The sequence below is a fragment of the Meles meles genome, chromosome 6 (assembly GCF_922984935.1).
Source record: "Meles meles chromosome 6, mMelMel3.1 paternal haplotype, whole genome shotgun sequence".
Taxonomy (NCBI): domain Eukaryota; kingdom Metazoa; phylum Chordata; class Mammalia; order Carnivora; family Mustelidae; genus Meles; species Meles meles.
This window is the reverse complement of record NC_060071.1, coordinates 59,478,956-59,499,602: the sequence shown is the minus strand read 5'-3', so window position 1 is coordinate 59,499,602 and position 20,647 is coordinate 59,478,956.

The following is a 20,647-nucleotide window of genomic DNA, read 5'->3' as shown; positions in this document are numbered from 1 at the left end:
CTCTTAAGCACCCTGTTATCTTTTGTTATCTTAAGCACTGTGAATAATTCAAGTACTTCCTGCCTAGCAGGTGGGCTAGCAATGGTTCCCAGGGTGACATTAAACAAGGCAGCCACGAATAAGGTTAAAATCACTCACCTGAAGTTAGATTATCCTCTGGATGTGAACCTCAGCTCTTCCACTTTTGAGTCAAGGGACTAGGGAAGTTTCTAACCCTCTTTAGGCCTCACTTTTCTTATCTGAAAAACAGAAATAACAAAAGTACTTACCTCCTGAACTTTTACGAGGATTAAATGACATCTGTAAAGCATTTACACAAGAATGGCACACAGAAAGTGATGTGGGAAACAAAGGAAGAAGAAAAATTATTAAATGTCCTTACTATCTGCAACCCACTGACTAGTACTTAAACAGGCAAAGTGACATTCCTCTAGGGACTCAACTGCCTAGATGTCCATGTGGACAACTTGCTAAGGGCAAAAGACCCACCTAGCATCCCCCAATCCTGTTAAGTCTGCTTTAACATATAAAAATTCCTTCAGAAATTATCTTTTATCTCAAAACCCCCAAGATATGTGCTGGCAGTCATACCCCAAGAATATGACCCACCAATATACATTTGAAGGGTCTCATAACTAAGGTTTTATTAGATCACAATAAATGACCTTTTCTCGACAATAGCTAAGTCCCCTCAAGGTCCTGAAAACCTTGTTTCTAAAATTTCTTAGAGACTTACACTGTCCCTAAACCCCACCCCAATTTGTAGGTATAAAAATCACCACCCCTCACAACCCCACTATAGCTCTTTCTGCCCACAGGTCCTATCCCTGTGCTTTAATAAAAATCATCTTTTTGCACCAAAGACATCTCAAGAATCCTTTTTTGGCCATTGGCTTCAAACCCTAACATTCTCCTACATCAGGAAGTGCTTTATTATCATTATCATTATTATTATTACTATTATTAAAGGGGAAGATAAGAACAATTAAAAAATACTAGGGGGCACCTGAGTGGCTCAGTGGGTTAAGCTTCTGCCTTTGGCTCAGGTCATGATCCCGGGGTCATGGGATCGAGCTCCTAATCGGGCTCTCTGCTCGGTGGGAAGCCTGCTTCCCCGTCTCTCTCTGCCTGCCTCCCCTTCTCTCTCTGCCTGCTTGTGATCTCTGTCTGTCAAATAAATAAATAAAATTTAAAAAAAAATACCAGGATACTGAGACTTTAAAAAAAAAAAAAAAGGATGCATCCTTACAGATCTTTAGCCAGAGACTTACTAGATTTGAGCTGATCATCACCGTTTTGAGAGTTAACAAAGGACAGGAGGTAGATGGGAAAATAAGAGCAAGGAAGATGAAGCAACAGGACAGAAAATTTTCAGTTATGGTCCATAGGACTTCATGTCTCTCTTTCCTGAGTAATTCTTCATGACTATGTTTCTAATCTTAAATATCATAATACGGATAAAATAGAATAAAAATAGACACTGCTTGTTTTAGAGAAGAAAAGTGTTGAGGAATTCTACAATGTTAAGTGGAGAGATTTTCCTTGTACATAGTTCAGACGAAATGAACTTTATTATGAAGCTAAGTCAGGCCAAGACTTCCAACTCTCAATCTCATAAATTGTGTCACTAAATTCCAGTGTTGGATTAGCAAGGAGTGAAAATTTGTTCTGTAAACTTAAAATTTGAAAGCTTTATTAGTTTCCTGTTTCTGCTACAACCAATTACCACAGTCTTAATGACTTCAACAACACGGACTTATTATCCTACAGTTTTGAGGTAGAAGTCCAAAATGAGCCTCGCCGGGTTGAAACTGAGGTATTGGTAAGACCTGGGGTAAAGTCCATTTTCTTGCCTTTCCCAGCTTCTTAGAAATGGTGTGCATCCCTTGGGTAGTGGTCCCCTTCCATCTTCAAAGCCAGTAACAGCCAGTCAAATCTCTCTCTAGCACTGACTCTTCTGCCTCCTTCCATTTAAGTTTCCTGTGATTATAGCAGGCCCACCTGGATAATCCAAGCCAACCTTCTTCCACATCAAGGTCAGTGGATTAGCAACCATAATTCCATCTGCAACCTTAATCTTCCTTTGCCGTGAAAACTAGCATATTTAGGGGTTCCGGGGATGAGGATGTGGTCATTTTGAAGGGCCACTGTTCTGCCTATGGCAACAGGGTACTAAGTGCATTCCGCCTTAGCTCTTCATGTTTACAGAACTCCAACAGAATAGATCCAAAGTTTACATTCTCATATATAGGTAATAAATACCATTAATGGAGATTACTTCTGAGGTCCAGTTAGAAAGCAGTTCTCCTCACTTACAATTTGAGAAAATTAATCAACATTTCTGAGCCACAGCCCCCTCACATTAAATCATAATATCTACCTCAATTGTTGTGAGAATTAAATGAATTAATTTATGTAAAGAACTTAAGATGATGCAAAATGAGAAGTCCATACAATTAATTATTATCGCATTATTATTATTATATTAGTTATTATTATTAGCTTTATGTTCTATATAATCTCTGAAATTCATGTGTAGTTTTATTTATTCCTCAGTCATTATCAGCTGATCCATTTATTGGATTTATTTATTTATTTATTATAAGTCCATCCATTGATCCACCAGCATTTATTGGACATCTATTGCAAAATGGAGAGCGGCATTATACATAACAGGAATAACAAAATCTAATTGGATAGCATTTTGCGGTTTCATCTGTTTATCTTATCTGACTCTACTTAGAAGAAATGGTTCCTGCCCTTAGGAATTTATAGTCTCTTTAAGAATAGCAATAGTTTACATACAAATCCAGCCAAATACCATAAACACAGTACTGAAGGTTTGCAACATTGACAATTCACTAAAGCCTGAGACTCCTGAGTAAGCCTGTGAAGTAGGGGGAACACACCAGGAAGTGACAGTATCCACTATCTCAGCTGAGACTGGGCTCCTCTCTTACAAACAGTGAAGACTAGACCCAGCAGGTTAACTGGTCCCCAATAGTCAAAGAGAAAAAGAACAACAGCAAATGCAAGCAAAGAGGGAAAATAATCTATGATGTGGTTGCTGTAATACCTCCATAATTCCTCCATCAAACAGTTAAACCCATTCTATAAATGTCCAGATTTATGCTTCGTCCAAATAAGCGAGCAGTGGAAAAAAAAATATTTGCACAAAATTTATCAGTTTGTGACCCGAGAACATTTGATAAGGTCAGCACTGTGTCTCTTCCCCCAGAGTTGGTGTTTTTGTATATCCACTTGCTGTTTCATACGTTAATCATTGATCTGATAATCATTTCACACTGTGGAGGACAGCACAGGGGGAGTTTGGGAGTGTTCTCCAAGGTAAAGAAAAGACCAGTACAAAATAGATGGAATGGGGAACCCAAAAAAGAAATAGTAAATGAGGGCACAAGGTAAGAATTTCAGCTTGACTGTTCCATTCCTTCCATGAATCTCCTGAATCCAGTTACCGCCCGGAGCTTTGCTCCCAGGTGGATTTCTGGGAAGTGAAAGCCACCATTTGCTCCCTTTACCCTGGGGCCACACAGCTGCCAAGTGTCAGCTGAACAGAGGTGCATCAGAGGCCTGCAGTCAAAAGGCAGCAGGATGGCCAATTGCCATGAATTTCTGCAGCGTGTCTGGCATCTTGGCATCTTGCTGCTCTCCCCCTCCCCCAGGTTAATTGCTGAGAATCTCCGCCTTGAAAGCTGCTTACCCTACCAACTTCAGCTGCTGCCCTCCTTTCCCTGTGCTGCTCTAATACCTTACCTCCTTACACCCTGGAAGTGAAATGAAGTCTGTCATATACCTGGCTGTACTTGTGAGACCACCTAGGCTCTAATGTAAATGTTTCTTTCCCCCCTTACACACCCCCACGGGTAAAGGCAGAATTGCCGCGTCCCCCTTGGACCTGATTGCTAGGCAACACTCAGCCATGTGAATTTGTCACTTCTGTTTGGCGCAAATTTCAATTTCACCTCCAACTGTAACAACACTGCTCGATATATTTTAGATGCCACTGCGGTTGGATGGCATCCCAGGAAAGATGTGAAGTACTACTGCCAGGAATGAATGATTGGCATTGGGTAAAGCAATTCTCTGAACTCAGTCTTGGCATACCATTAATTGTTAAGTCTGTTCTGCTACCACCAACCTCTTGTCAGAATCATGTCTATTGTAAGCCTTTGAGACAAGAGTCCAAATGGTAGAGCTCTCTCCCTCTGTAAGATTCGAATTATGTCGATAACGAAGCAGTGGCTTTCTCGGCTCACAACATATTACTTCTTTCTACTTTCATCTATTGGCTGCACTTCCATGTGCAAAGAAAAATAGTTCTACGTATGAATATTACTGAGCTAAGAGCTACTATGTGCCAATTCAGATTCTGGCCCTGAGAAGAAATTTACCTTCCCTTTGGTTTCTTCATCACAATCTGCTTTCATTCGTGGTAACAATTAAATGCTGCTATGAGGAAACAAGTTATTAATGGAAGAAGATAAAAATTAATGCCAAACATACTCTGCCGACAATAAATATATAATATTTGACGTGCAAAATTTACATACCAACATTAAATCAGAAAACACGCAACATGCAAACAATTATAATTTTTGAATAAACACGTACCATCACTGGCAAGATATAAAGCTATAATTCCCAAAGCCTCCATCTAATGTGGTCTGTCCAATGTTTCTATATACATGTTGAATATTATCTGTCTTTAAAGACACGTTCAATTGCAAAGCCACCTTCATCAAATATCCTTAAATACTACACAACTGCCCAATTGCAAAGACTGACAGTGTGCAATGCTTTCATTTCTGTGCTTTGTGCTAAATAATGGTGAAATTCGTAAATCTGTTTTGGGATTTCCCCTTCAGCCCCTCCATCCACCAACTTTTCAGCCAATCGATTATTTTTTTTCCTCAAATCAAAACATCCTCAGAAAGCTTGGAAATATTTTCCTGGAATGAGTCTAATTAAATAGAAGGAGTCAGTAAGCTATGAGTGAGAATAGTGTTTCAGAGTGCGTGCATTCCCTGATTCATTGGAAACAAAAGGAGTTTCTGTAACAGTGTGAATGAACCATGAAGTGTGCATGTTCTTTTAAGAAAGGCCAAGGGTGCAGTTCTATTTTCTTAGCTCTGCTTTCATATTTATGTGTCTCATTTCCAGCTCATTGCTGATGCCTCAGTTGCGCTATCCATCACCACTTTTATCCTCCTTGTTCCTCAAAAAGAACATAAAATCCTTTTTTATGTGGTGGTAATATTATTGCAAATAAAAGCAAATACCAAAATCTTTATTAGTCTGCCAAAATAATAAACTATTTAATAAAAGCATGCTGTAAAAATAAGGTCATTTGCATCACTCAAGTTACTTGCAGGAAATACAGAGAATTATTGGTCAAAAAAGTACAAACCGACAGCAATTATTTCAGTCGTTCATCTGACGCACTGTGCATTAGGGTTAAAATTCTGTTGATATTTTGCATATTTCCTGAATTTAAATGTCTTTTAATATTGCTCAAAACTGGTTTGGAAATTGGAAAAATGGGGGAAAAAAAAAGCCCAATTCTTACAAAATCCTGATTTCCTATTTGTAAAAAGATCTTTGGTGAGGGAAAGAGACTAAGTAGACCAGTCTCTTTTCTGATACCTTTTTCACAAATATGGAAGTTGACCTACTGAGAACCTTGATATACTAAGATTTATTGTCTAAATATTTATCATTTTAATATCCAATATCAATTTTATTTGCTTTGGATTTGTGGCCATGCTTCGGCTGTATAATTTTCCCCTCTTTGTATTCACCTTTTGTCAATTCTGCATGCACACCAATATAAGATATTTTATTTGAGGTTAGCTTAACAGTGAAAGTTAACAATAAATGTACTATTTGTAAATAAATGTCTAATGTTTGATCTTTTAGCCTATTGTAATATAAACCCACTGATTCTTTTTCCCTTGTAATTTCCATCCTCAGCTGGCAGATTTGCAAATATGTCATTGATATGCTTATAACATAACCAAATCAGTAGGGTGGTAAGGACTGAAATATCATTCGTACAGTCCTTAAATTGCCAAGAACAACCTGTATTCCAGTTCTTCTACATAAAAAGCAAACACAATTAAACAAATATTATAAGTCTTTTCAAGACTATATAAAGTATTTACATTGTTTATTTCATGATGATATTTAAAATCATGACAAGCTCATCAAACTCCAGGTATTACAATTTTTACTTTATAAAGCCTTTGTTTATGGTTGTTTTCTTTGGGCCACCAAATTAATGATGCCATTTTTATTGACATCAGGTTAAACTAAGAAAATAAGGTACAATTTATAGACAACCTGAGGGATAATTCAACTACGAAATTTTGGACATGTGAAATAATACTTTCAAAGGCAATTAAATTCAGACACTGTGTTATGGCCTGAATTATCTCTCTCTCAAAATTCACATGGTGAAGCCCTAGAGCCCTGATCCCTCAGAATGCGACTGTATTTGGAAATAGAGCCTTGAAAGAAGTTATCGATTTGAATGAGATCATATGGGTGGGTCCTAATCCAATGTGATTAGTGCCCTTTCAAGAAGAGAAAATTTAGACTCATGAAGAGACACCAGAGGTGCAAACCTAGAGGGACAGACAAATGAAAACGTAGCAGTAGGGCAGCCATCTGCAAACCAAAGTAAGAAGCCTCAGAAGAAACCAACCCTCCCAACACCTTGATCTTAGACTTTCAGCCTCCAGAATTGGGAGAAAACAAATCTCTGTTGTTTATGCCAACCAGTCTGTGCTGTTTTCTTATGGCAGCTCTAACAAATTAATGTGCTATATAATATAAAAAGGAATTTTTAAAAATCTATTTGTGATATCAAATCATAAATAGTATTATTTTGACCAATTCTACCATTCAAATGCATTAAAGACAATCCAACTGACTGCTGACTGTGAGCAACTCAGTGTCATGATAGAATAAAAATCCAACCTGAACCCCTAAATTCTGTGTTATCACACAGATGTAATCTGAAAATCTTGCTTTATATTTGAAATTCTTTGTGTCCCGGGAGTTCTTAACCTGGGGTCCACAGACCACACACACACACATACACGCCTCTTAATATTTATTGCATGCCATATTTTGTAGGCTTTGTATATATTATTATGATAGGAAGAATGTGTCATCCCCAAAAGTCAGAACCATTTAAACCTTGGGACATACTTTCTATTTGATTAATCAGTAGGCAAGAGAGATTATTCCCTAATGGAAATAAAACCCAATGCTATATGCATTTGTTTAGATGGATAATCATTTATCATCAAATGAATGATCTGACTAGTCCACAGTGAGATGTTTGACTCAGTGGAGAAAGTCATGGGACTTGAAAATTTTGTCAGAGGACTATATAAACCATTTTCTGCCCTTATAGTTACCTGTTTTCTGAGACAGTTTACTGGCTTGTCACTTCCAGGCTCATAAGGATCACATAAGTTCTGAAGATTGTCAGTATGGTAAGTTCTGAGGAAAACATCTGCAAATTTAATGAATTTTATTCTCTGTAGAGAAGAGCCTAAGATTAATTTTTTCATCTGGGCCAAGTGTTGTGTCTTAGTCAAGACCTGTTGTTATTCCTAGAAAGTCACAGTTCTTTCTTGGTATCATCTACAAGAGATTAAGAAGCTTTCCTAAGCAGAGCTGACATCTCTCAAATAACACTTGTTGGATTTGTCTATGTGGGTTTATCTAAATTCTTGCCAACATCCTTTTGGATTAATTAAATTAATACTGGGGATTATGCCAAGGGGAAAGCAATCACATGTGGGAGAATCAAAAGAGTTGAAACATAACATCTCCATGATGCTGGTTTGTGGCCCAGTTATATGCTCTGGAATATGCCCTAAGAATAACAGAGAAGAAAGGATGTTTTTCACCTTTGGCCACTCATCTAAAGAACCCATTCTTGGCTTCTCCCCCACCCCTGGAAATTTAGTGTAGCTCTTCTGAGAGGGCACCAGAGTAGGTTGCAGCCTGTCTCAGAAGTAGAGCAGGCAACAAAAGAAACACCAGGGCTTTTGGAAACAATAGATACCAAGGTCTCTTAAGGTGCCAACAGTTTTGAAGCCCAGCTAGAGGCATCATCTGATTTGCTACCATGAGTAGAGACTTACATTCTCAGAAGCATTTGATGAGGGGATCTTCTGGGGAAAATGACTGGAATACCTGCTACTAAGAGCAATGTAGACTTGGAGAATTGTAATCTGTTTATAAATATAAATGAGACAATTTTTACCATAGATGGCACTTAAAAAATCCATTTTTACACAGGAGTAAACTATAGCCCAGAAGATAAAGGTCTCAAAGTCTGTAATAGACCCAGGACTCAAACTTGTATTTATCTGATTCCAAGGCCAGTATTTATTACAAGACCACCATTCCTTTATCCATCCTCTTCTTGGTTTGTAAAATGCAGCAAGTCTGTATGCTTATATTAAAACAGCCATTTAAAAAGTAGTATCATCAAACCTGAGATAAGCAACTTAAAGAGTACATGTTTGAAGTGATAAGCATAGAAGGGAAGCTAAAAGGCCTCCCACTAAATGCCCATAGCTCTGCCTAAATAGTTGAAATAAAACAGTTGTGAACACTTGGAGAGAGACAAAAGCCTGGAGAAATCTCACCAGTTTGCAAAGTTCAATCCATATTTTGACTTCTAAACCCGACAACCACACTTTCCCAAAACCATTTCATCCATAGTGCATGCATAATAAATGCATTTATAAGACACTATGATATTACATTGGTTTCCTATTCCTGCTACAAAAATTACCCCAAACTTAGTGGCTTAGTATAACAGAAATATATTCTTTTACAGTTGTCCAAAATCAGTTTCACTGGGCTAAAATCAAAATGTCAGGCAGGGGGGCGCCTGGGTGGCTCAGTGGTTAAAGCCTCTGCCTTCAGCTCAGGTCATGATCTCAGAGTTCTGAGATCGAGCCCCGCATCAGGCTCTCTGCTTGGCATGGAGCCTGCTTCCCCCCTCTCTCTCTGCCTGCTTCTCTGCCTACTTGTGATCTTTGTCTGTCAAATAAATAAATAAAATCTTTAAAAAAAAAAAAATGTCAGGCAGGGCCACCACACTCATTCTGGAAGCTCTAGGAGAAAATCTGTTTCCTGCCTTCTTTAGCTTCAAGAACTGCATTCCTTGCATTCCTTGGCTTCTGGTTCCTTCCTTCATCTTTAAAGCCAAGTATAATGTCATCTTGCTTTAGTCATCACATGGCCTTCTTCTGTATGCAAATCTTCCTCTGCCTCTCTCTTATAAGAATGTTTGTGATTACATTTAAAGCCCACCTGCAGGGGGCTTGGGTGGCTCAGTTGGTTAAGCAACTGCTCAGGTTGTGCTGATGGAGTCCCAGCATTGAGTCCCACATCAGGCTCCCTGCTCAGCAGGGAGTCTGCTTCTTCCTATGACCCACCACCCTGTCATGCTCTCTCTCTCTTTCTCTCTCTCTATCAAATAAATAAATAAATCTTTAAAGCCTACCTGGATAATTCATGAAAATCTCACAATCTCAAGACTCTTAACTTAATGACATCTGCAAAGATCCCACAATCTCAAGATTAACAACCACATATACAAAGATCCTTTTGCCATTTGAAGGAATATTCATAGGTTCCAGAGATCGACTCTCCTGGATATCACTGGGGGATATAATTTAGCTTATTACAGGCATTTATACAAAACCCATATCATTAAGGCATACTAGAAAATTGAAGGACTTATTCAGATATTTTAACAAAAGTCTATAATTTTTTAAGGGATTGGTAATAATATTGAGTGCTTACTTTGTACCAGTCACAGCTCCAGATATTTTATAAATGTTGTACAAATTAGTAGCAGCAAAACAAATTATAAGATAGGTCCTTTGTCATTCCTATTTTAAGGATGGTGAAAGTGAGGCACACAAAATAAGATTACCGAACTTGCCCAAGGTCATAACTACTTCACTAAATTATCAATATTAAGTACAGCTGACTCTTGAACAGCACAGTCTAGAACTGCACAGGTCCACTTATACACAAATTTTTTTCCATAAATACAGTACAGTACTGCAAATGTATTTTCTCTTCCTTATGATTTTCTAAACAGAATTTTCTTTTCTCTAGCTTACTTTATTATATAAGAATACAGTATGCAATACATATAACATACAAAATATGTGTTAATTGACTATGCTAGCAGTAAGCCTTTCAGTCAAAAGTAGGCTATTTAGTAGTTAAGTTTTCTGGAAGTCAAAAGTTACAGATGGATTTTCAACTGCACAAAGGGTTGGTGCCTCTAACCCCTGTGTTGTTTAAGGGTCAACTGTATTTTCACATATGAACAAACTACTTAAAATATCATTTCTTTTTTTTTTTTTTTTAAAGATTTTATTTATTTATTTGACAGAGAGAGATCATAAGTAGGCAGAGAGGTAGTCAGAGAGAGTGAGAGGGAAGCAGGCTCCCTGCTGAGCAGAGAGCCCGATGTGGGACTCGATCCCAGGACCCTGAGATCATGACCTGAGCCGAAGGCAGCGGCTTAAACCACTGAGCCACCCAGGCGCCCCTTAAAATATCATTTCATATTGCCCATGTAGTTATTCTAGTACATTATAGTTTATTGACTGGCAGCTACAATATGCTCTTTGTATAAAGTTATTTTCAGACAAACATTAATTTAATTCTTACTTGGAATGGCTTCTAAACAATAAACCCATTAAGTTTCTCATTCTGCTACTGGTAATGATAATCCTATTTCCTGAGCACATTTCTTTCCTCCAAATGGCACAAAGTTCAGGATAGAATTACACAGTAAAAGAAAGCAATTTCTCCCACCAAAGAACCATGAGATAGATAGCAGGCCTTGGCAAGCCTTGGCATATGCTCAATTTCTGTTGTTACTCAATTCATTGCTTGTTTTCATTTGAAAGTCTTCTCTGAATGTGTTCCTTATAACTTTTAAAACTTCTTTTCATACTCTTGTTTGCAAGGGCCTCTTACAGGCTTACAGATGGAGATCTGTTTCCTTTATCCTCATAGGTCACCCATGTTCTTGTTTTTCTTCGTAGAAGAGGAGGGGAGAGTGAACAAAAACAGCTCTGTTGTTTAAGATCTTTTATACACATTCCTTAATGTTTGGAGCTTTCTCTAAACCTCAGCTACATGGTGGTGTGTTGGGAATTTCTTTCTGGAGTTTTGAAGAAGGTACCTTAAATAATGGAAAAGTTGTAGAATTTGAAGACTCAGTGAAAAGTTACATTTGATCCCAAACCCACTGGCAAGGGTTATGGCTTTTATTTTGTTTAGGTAGGTTTCAAGTTACCCTAAGCATGCATGATTTGTTGTGTTATTAGATTACTTCCCTTGTAACATTATCAGAATACATAATTGTTCTGGTGCCTTTAGCTTAACTAAATAGAGTGCCCCAAAGGGTAAGAGTTTCATACACTGTATCACGTAGGAAGAAGAATAGTTTTCAGCAGATTCTGGCCTTATCGTACCTCTTAACATGTGATATTGTCTATTTCTCTCTATTCCAAAGAAACAAATATAGCATAGTAATATTATGCATAAAGAAGTAGTTGTCTTGATGAAAGGGTGACTGATGGCTGTAATAACTGGTCAAGTCATGTTCAAATGAAACCTACAGAAAAAGGTTGATTATTATATTTTTTAACTGTGAACAAGACTGATAACTGAAAAAAGGAACCATAAGGTCAACAGAGTTGAGAAGTTTAGAAGCTAATTAATACAATGGTAGAAATTCACGAGAGATAGAGACCTGTGACAGACATTGATTGTACTTGTAGCTTTGTTTTAGCCTACAGGAGAGTAGTTATTTTAAGAGATCTGGAGAATTACAGGTGTATGTATACACAAAAGAGAGGGAAAAAATCCGAAAGCATTGTTCTCATGACTTTAAGTTTAGGGTTATCTGTAAAGCTTTTTAATTAAAAAATTATTGAGGAAGAAACATCTGAAATAGAACAGGGAACAGGTTCCTCCAGCGACTTAGCAGTTTTCAGTAGCATCAACTGTTACAGCAAAAACAAAGATTTCTAATCTTAGAACTTGGCAGGTGAGTGAGTAACAGATTTCTCGATATGTTTTGATTTGGGAAAAATAAATGGATTTGTAATTCTTTTTTGTTTGCCTATTTTACATTCAGTCACCTATTTTATTACCCACTTGGGAGGTTGATTACAAATATTTTTAATTAAAAGAATTCTTGGTTCTCTCTTAACTGAACAATTTCCTAGAACTTTTGCTTTTGTGGGGGGATCTGTAAGGTAGTTCAAATCTACAAAAATGAGCATATACTCGAATACGTTGATATTAAGATATATGTAGGCCTATGCATGTGCGTGTTTGAAATGGAAAAGAGGACCTAATTAAGAAGTTGAGTTTTTTGTGTGTTAGAGTTTCTTTTTGAATATTATTGGTTTCTGTCACTTTATTAATTTCTCTCAACTTTTTGATTTTACTGATCACAAGCACTGGGAAGAAGGTGCAGAATTGTTTGAGATATTTTTACACTCTATAGCATACCATCTTAGGTTTCTTTAAGTGCAATGAATGTTGTATTAATGAGGGCTGTTGTCAACGCTGTGCCAGTAAAACCACCAATTAAGACAAGAAAAGGTACTCCTACATATTTTTTTAAAGCATGAGTTAGCTATGTAATTGGGCTATATAAAAATGCATTTAAAAAAATAAATTTCCACTAATATAACATTTTTGAGTTGCCTGGAGTCTACCTTAAATTTTGTTCTTCCTGATAGTCTTTACATGGGCCTTGTCAATATGCCCTTATTCACTTGCCCACTGTAAGTAACTGTGTGGGCTTTAGGAGTAATAAAGACTATGAATTTACTGCACAAGCAAATGTCTCCTGAGGTGAGAGCAGGCAGGAAAAATACTAAGTAAGTCAATTTCTGAAAATTATTTGAAAGGCTGCTTTAACAAACATTACAAAATGAAAACAGATGGTCCTTAGGATTTGCATTATATTAACAAGGAAATTAAAACCCAGAACACTAAGGCTATTTTATACTATAGTGGCAAATGGACATAAGCCAACATCTCAGAGGATATGGTACTCTGCCCTCACAAAGTAAATTGTGAAAATGCCAGATTTCCACAATATTACTGTTGCAGAATGAGGTCATCTAACATACTAAATCCTCTTATTTGTCTTCCTTCAAAGGGTCAAAGTTCCTTACTTTTTAGACATTGATATTTAGAGCACAGCATGGTTTGTTGTGAAGCATGTCGTGCCTAAAACTCTTAAATACTTTCAAACATCAGCTTAATTGTCCTTGATTATTAGCATAAATTTAAAAATCATTGGTTAAAGTTTTTTAATGACACACATGGTTAGAATAATCTTAATTGTTTAGGAATGGCATATAAACAACCACACCCTTTAGTTATGATTATTTCATACTGAGCCAATGCAGTATGCATTTTGCCTCCATAAATTTGATAATCCTCTGATAAAGCTCCCCCTACACTACTATAGATTTGGTGGCTTGTTTAGGTAAGTTTCTATACTAGCTTCTCTTTCTCTATCAGAAGAAAAAAAATTACTTCTTTAAAATTACCATTTTTCTTTAGAAATCACTTAATTCTTTTCTCATTTATGGGCTCAGATAAAACACATTAGGCCCATTCCGTGTCAGTGAAGAATTTTCACATAATTTAAAATATTTTCTCTTTCTTTTTTTACACATTACTCAAACTAGGTTCATGTGCCCAGCCAACCACTTAATCACCCAACACTGACTACGTCTTTAATCCATGTTAAACACTAGGACTAAAGAAAAATATTAATATACAATCTCTTGTCTTAAGAGACATGTATCATTCAAGGTGCTAGCAGGAAAACAAAAGAATTCAGTGAAAGGACTATTTATAGAGGTGTGTGTAGAAGTGAAAAATCAGCAAGGGATGTTGAGGTGTCCAGGGACTGGCAACTATGGGAAGCCTATATCATTCCCAGGCCTAAAGTGGGTAAGGGAGGAAATACTAGTATTCTGAATATGCATATATGTTCTTCTAACAGAAGAATATAGCCAGAAACACAGAATGAAGACAGGAAAGCAGGGAAAGAAATATTCTGACTTTCTTTTATTCTCCTGCCTGGAACTCTCCTTAGCAAAACCCAGCAGAAAGCTAGTGGGCAAGGACCTGGCTAATGCAGTCTAACTAAGTTCCACATTAGGGCAGAGAATAAATTGGGGGTATAAGAAGCAGTCCCCAAGGTAGCTTCCAAAGATCCCTGCCTCCTGGTATCCATTCCTTGTGTAATATCCTCCCCTTAAAGGTGGGCTGGACATAGTTACAAACTTCTGATGAACAGAATATGACAAAAGTATTAGACTATTGTTCCATGATATGGTTCCATCCTGGGTTCCACCTTGAGCTTCCATCCTGAGTTTCCATCTTGGATATTCTCTTGTTCTTTCACTTGCTCATTCTATGGGAAGCCAGTTGCCATGTTATGAACTTCCCTATAGAGAGTCTCACATGGCAAGGAACTGAGAAAAGTCTCTAGCCTAGCAAGGAACTGAGGGTCTCAGTCCAACAACCACATGAGGAACAGAATCCTGTCAATATCCACGTGAATGAGCTTGGAAGTGGATCCTTCCACTAGTCAAGACTTTGGATGTGGCTTTAGCCCTCTGAGAGAACCTGTGGCAGAGGACCTAGCTGAGCTATGTCTGGACTTCTGACCCACAGAAACTATAAGATGATAAAGAATTGTTGTTTTAAGCTGCTAGATATGGAAGAAATTTTTGATCCAGAAATAGATAACTGATACATGGGAAGGGAGAAAAGTCTGAGAACAATCAGCACAGTTCACCCTTTGCCTCACAGCATTTATTTCTGCCTTTTCAAGCAGAAACTCCTGCTCTCCACACAAAAGTGATACTAAATCCCATCAGCTATTCTATAATCATGGAGTTATTTCAGTTCATCTATGTCCTTTCCTGAAACTTAAAATATAATTAATCCTCCCATGAGAACTTTTCATATTCAGTAGCAGAGAAAAGAGGAATAAGAAAACATAAACTAGAAAAGAAGAAACACAAGGAGGAGTCAAGATGGCGGAGAAGTAGCAGCCTGAGACTACATCAGGTAACAGGAGATCAGCTCGATAGCTTATCTAAACATAGCAAACACCTACAAATCCAACGGGAGAGCGAAGAGAAGAACAGCAACTCTAGAAACAGAAAATCAACCACTTTCTGAAAGGTAGGACTGGCGGAGAAGTGAATCTAAAACGACGGGAAGATAGACCGCGGGGGGAGGGGCCGGCTCCCGGCAAGCGGCGGAGGAACGGAGCACAAAATCAGGACTTTTAAAAGTCTGTTCCACTGAGGGACATTGCTCCAGGGGCTAAACCGGGGTGAAGCCCACGCGGGGCCAGCGTGGCCCCAGGCCCCGCAAGGTCACAGAAGGATCGGGGGTGTCGGAGTGTCGGAGAGCTCGCAGGTATTAGAACGGAGAAACCGGCTGCAAAGACAGAGCCGAGGGCTGAACTCTCAGCTCGGGGTTACCTTGAACTGGTCGCGGGCTGGGTGAGCTCGGAGCGTGGCTAGAGGCTGGGGATACGGGAGTGATTGGGTGCTGTCCTCTGGGGGCGCACTGAGGAGTGGGGCCCCAGGCTCTCGGCTCCTCCGGGCCGGAGACTGGGAGGCCGCCATTTTCATTCCCGTCCTCCGGAACTCTACGGAAAGCGTTCAGGGAACAGAAGCTCCCAAAAGCGAACCCGAGCCGATTACTTAGTCCGGCCGCCGGTAAGGGCGGTGCAATCCCGCCTCGGGCAAAGACACTTGAGAGTCACTACAACAGGCCCCTCCCCCAGAAGATCAACAAAATATCCAGCCAGGACGAAGTTCATCTATCAAGGAGAAAGCAGATTCAATTCCTAAGACAGCAGAGCAATTCCAGAGGAGGAGAAAGCAAAGCACGGAACTCATGGCTTTCTCCCCATGATTCTTTAGTCTTGCGGCTACTTCAATTTTTTTTCTTTTTTCAATTTTTTATTTTTTTTTCTTTTTTCAATTTTTTTTTCTTTTTTCTTTTTTCTTCTTCTGCTAAATTTTTTTAAAAACTTTTACCCTTTTCTTTTTTAACGTTTTTTGACTAGTTCATCTAAATATATATATTTTTTCTTTCTTTTTTATATTTTTTTATTTGTTTTATTTTTTAATTTTTTTTCTTTTTTTTTTTTTTTTTTTCTTTTTTTTCAGAACCTGTTTTTTATCCCCTTCCCCCCCCCCCCCCCACAATTTGGGGTCTCTTCTGATTTGGTTACAGCGCATTTTTCCGGGGTCTTTGCCACCCTTTTAGTAGTTTATTTGATCCTTCATATCCTCTTATCTGGACAAAATGACAAGGCGGAAAAAATCACCACAAACAAAAGAACAAGAGACAGTACCGAAGGCTAGGGACCTAATCAACACAGACATTGGTACTATGTCAGATCAAGAGTTCAGAATGACGATTCTGAACATTCTAGCCGGGCTCGAAAAAGGCATGGAAGATATTAGAGAAACCCTCTCTGGAGATATTAAAGCCCTTTCTGGAGAAATTAAAGAACTAAACTCTAACCAAGTTGAAATCAAAAAAGCTATTAATGAGGTGCAATCAAAAATGGAGGCTCTCACTGCTAGGATCAATGAGGCAGAAGAAAGAATTAGTGATATAGAAGACCAAATGACAGAGAATAAGGAAGCCGAGCAAAAGAGGGACAAACAGCTACTGGACCATGAGGAGAGAATTCGAGAGATAAGTGACACCATAAGACGAAACAACATTAGAATAATTGGGATTCCAGAAGAAGAAGAAACAGAGAGGGGAGCAGAAGGTCTATTGGAGAGAATCATTGGAGAGAATTTCCCTAATATGGCAAAGGGAACAAGCATTAAAATCCAGGAGATGCAGAGAACCCCCCTCAAAGTCAACAAGAATAGGTCCACACCCCGTCACCTAATAGTAAAATTTACAAGTCTTAGTGACAAAGAGAAAATCCTGAAAGCAGCCCGAGAAAAGAAATCAGTAACATACAATGGTAAAAATATTAGATTGGCGGCAGACTTATCCACAGAGACCTGGCAGGCCAGAAAGAGCTGGCATGATATATTCAGAGCACTCAACGAGAAAAACATGCAGCCAAGAATACTCTATCCAGCTAGGCTATCATTGAAAATAGAAGGAGAGATCAAAAGCTTCCAGGACAAACAAAAACTGAAAGAATTTGCAAACACCAAACCAGCTCTCCAGGAAATATTGAAAGGGGTCCTCTAAGGGAAGAGAGAGCCTAAAAGTAGTAGATCAGAAAGGTGCAGAGACAATATACAGTAACAGTCACCTTACAGGCTACTAATGGCACTAAATTCATATCTCTCAATAGTTACCCTGAATGTTAATGGGCTAAATGCTCCAATCAAAAGACACAGGGTATCAGAATGGATAAAAAAACAAAACCCATCAGTATGTTGCCTACAAGAAACTCATTTTAGACGCGAAGACACCTCCAGATTGAAAGTGAGGGGGTGGAAAACAATTTACCATGCTAATGGGCATCAGAAGAAAGCTGGGGTGGCAATCCTTATATCAGATCAATTAGATTTTAAGCCAAAGACTATAATAAGAGATGAGGAAGGACACTATATCCTACTCAAAGGGTCTGTCCAACAAGAAGATCTAACAATTTTAAATATCTATGCCCCTAACGTGGGAGCAGCCAACTATATCAACCAATTAATAACAAAATCAAAGAAACACATCAATAATAATACAATAATAGTAGGGGACTTTAACACTCCCCTCACTGAAATGGACAGATCATCCAAGCAAAAGATCAACAAGGAAATAAAGGCCTTAAATGACACACTGGACCAGATGGACATCACAGATATATTCAGAACATTTCATCCCAAAGCAACAGAATACACATTCTTCTCTAGTGCACATGGAACCTTCTCCAGAATAGATCACATCCTGGGTCACAAATCAGGTCTCAACCGGTATCAAAAGATTAGAATTATTCCCTGCATATTTTCAGACCACAATGCTCTGAAGCTAGAACTCAATCACAAGACGAAAGCTGGAAAGAACCCAAATACATGGAGACTAAACAGCATCCTTCTAAAGAATGAATGGGTTAACCAGGAAATTAAAGAAGAATTGAAAAAATTCATGGAAACAAATGATAATGAAAACACAACAGTTCAAAATCTGTGGGACACAGCAAAGGCAGTCCTGAGAGGAAAATATATAGCGGTACAAGCCTTTCTCAAGAAACAAGAAAGGTCTCAAGTACACAACCTAACCCTACACGTAAAGGAGCTGGAGAAAGAACAAGAAAGAAACCCTAAACCCAGCAGGAGAAGAGAAATCACAAAGATCAGAGCAGAAATCAATGAAATAGAAACCAAAAAAACAATAGAAAAAATCAATGAAACTAGGAGCTGGTTCTTTGAAAGAATCAATAAGATTGATAAACCCCTGGCCAGACTCATCCAAAAGAAAAGAGAAAGGACCCAAATCAATAAAATCATGAATGAAAGAGGAGAGATCACAACTAACACCAAAGAAATACAGACAATTATAAGAACATACTATGAGCAACTCTACGCCAACAAATTGGACAATCTGGAAGAAATGGATGCATTCCTAGAGACATATAAACTACCACAACTGAACCAGGAAGAAATAGTAAACCTGAACAGGCCCATAACCAGTAAGGAGATTGAAACAGTCATCAAAAATCTCCAAACAAACAAAAGCCCAGGGCCAGACGGCTTCCCAGGGGAATTCTACCAAACATTTAAAGAAGAACTCATTCCTATTCTCCTGAAACTGTTCCAAAAAATAGAAACGGAAGGAAAACTTCCAAACTCATTTTATGAGGCCAGCATCACCTTGATCCCAAAACCAGACAAGGATCCCACCAAAAAAGAGAACTACAGACCAATATCCTTGATGAACACAGACGCAAAAATTCTCACCAAAATACTAGCCAATAGGATTCAACAGTACATTAAAAGGATTATTCACCACGATCAAGTGGGATTTATTCCAGGGCTGCAGGGTTGGTTCAACATCCGCAAATCAATCAATGTGATACAACACATTAATAAAAGAAAGAACAAGAACCATATGATACTCTCAATAGATGCTGAAAAAGCATTTGACAAAGTACAGCATCCCTTCCTGATCAAAACTCTTCAAAGTGTGGGGATAGAGGGCACATACCTCAATATTATCAAAGCCATCTATGAAAAACCCACCGCAAATATCATTCTCAATGGAGAAAAACTGAAAGCTTTTCCGTTAAGGTCAGGAACACGGCAGGGATGTCCATTATCACCACTGCTATTCAACATAGTACTAGAAGTCCTAGCCTCAGCAATCAGACAACAAAAAGAAATTAAAGGCATCCAAATTGGTAAAGAAGAAGTCAAACTATCACTCTTCGCAGATGATATGATACTATATGTGGAAAACCCAAAAGACTCCACTCCAAAACTGCTAGAACTTGTACAGGAATTCAGTAAAGTGTCAGGATATAAAATCAATGCACAGAAATCAGTTGCATTTCTGTACACCAACAACAAGACTGAAGAAAGAGAAATTAAGGAGTCAATCCCATTTACAATTGTACCCAAAACTATAAGATACCTAGGAATAAACCTAACCAAAGAGACGAAGAATCTATACACAGAAAATTATAAAGTACTCATGAAAGAAATTGAGGAAGACACAAAAAAATGGAAAAATGTTCCATGCTCCTGGATTGGAAGAATAAATATTGTGAAAATGTCTATGCTACCTAAAGCAATCTACACATTTAATGCAATCCCTATCAAAATACCATCCATTTTTTTCAAAGAAATGGAACAAATAATCCTAAAATTTATATGGAACCAGAAAAGACCTCGAATAGCCAAAGGAATATTGAAGAACAAAGTCAAAGTTGGTGGCATCACAATTCCGGACTTCAAGCTCTATTACAAAGCTGTCATCATCAAGACAGCATGGTACTGGCACAAAAACAGACACATAGACCAGTGGAACAGAATAGAGAGCCCAGAAATCGACCCTCAACTCTATGGTCAACTCATCTTTGACAAAGCAGGAAAGAATGTCCAATGGAAAAAAGACAGCCTCTTCAATAAATGGTGCTGGGAAAATTGGACAGCCACATGCAGAAAAATGAAATTGGACCACTTCCTTACACCACACACGAAAATAGACTCCAAATGGATGAAGGACCTCAATGTGAGAAAGGAATCCATCAAAATCCTTGAGGAGAATGCAGGCAGCAACCTCTTCGACCTCAGCCGCAGCAACATCTTCCTAGGAACAACGGCAAAGGCAAGGGAAGCAAGGGCGAAAATGAACTATTGGGATTTCATCAAGATCAAAAGCTTTTGCACAGCAAAGGAAACAGTTAACAAAACCAAAAGACAGCTGACAGAATGGGAGAAGATATTTGCAAACGACATATCAGATAAAGGGCTAGTATCCAAAATCTATAAGGAACTTAGCAAACTCAACACCCAAAGAACAAACAATC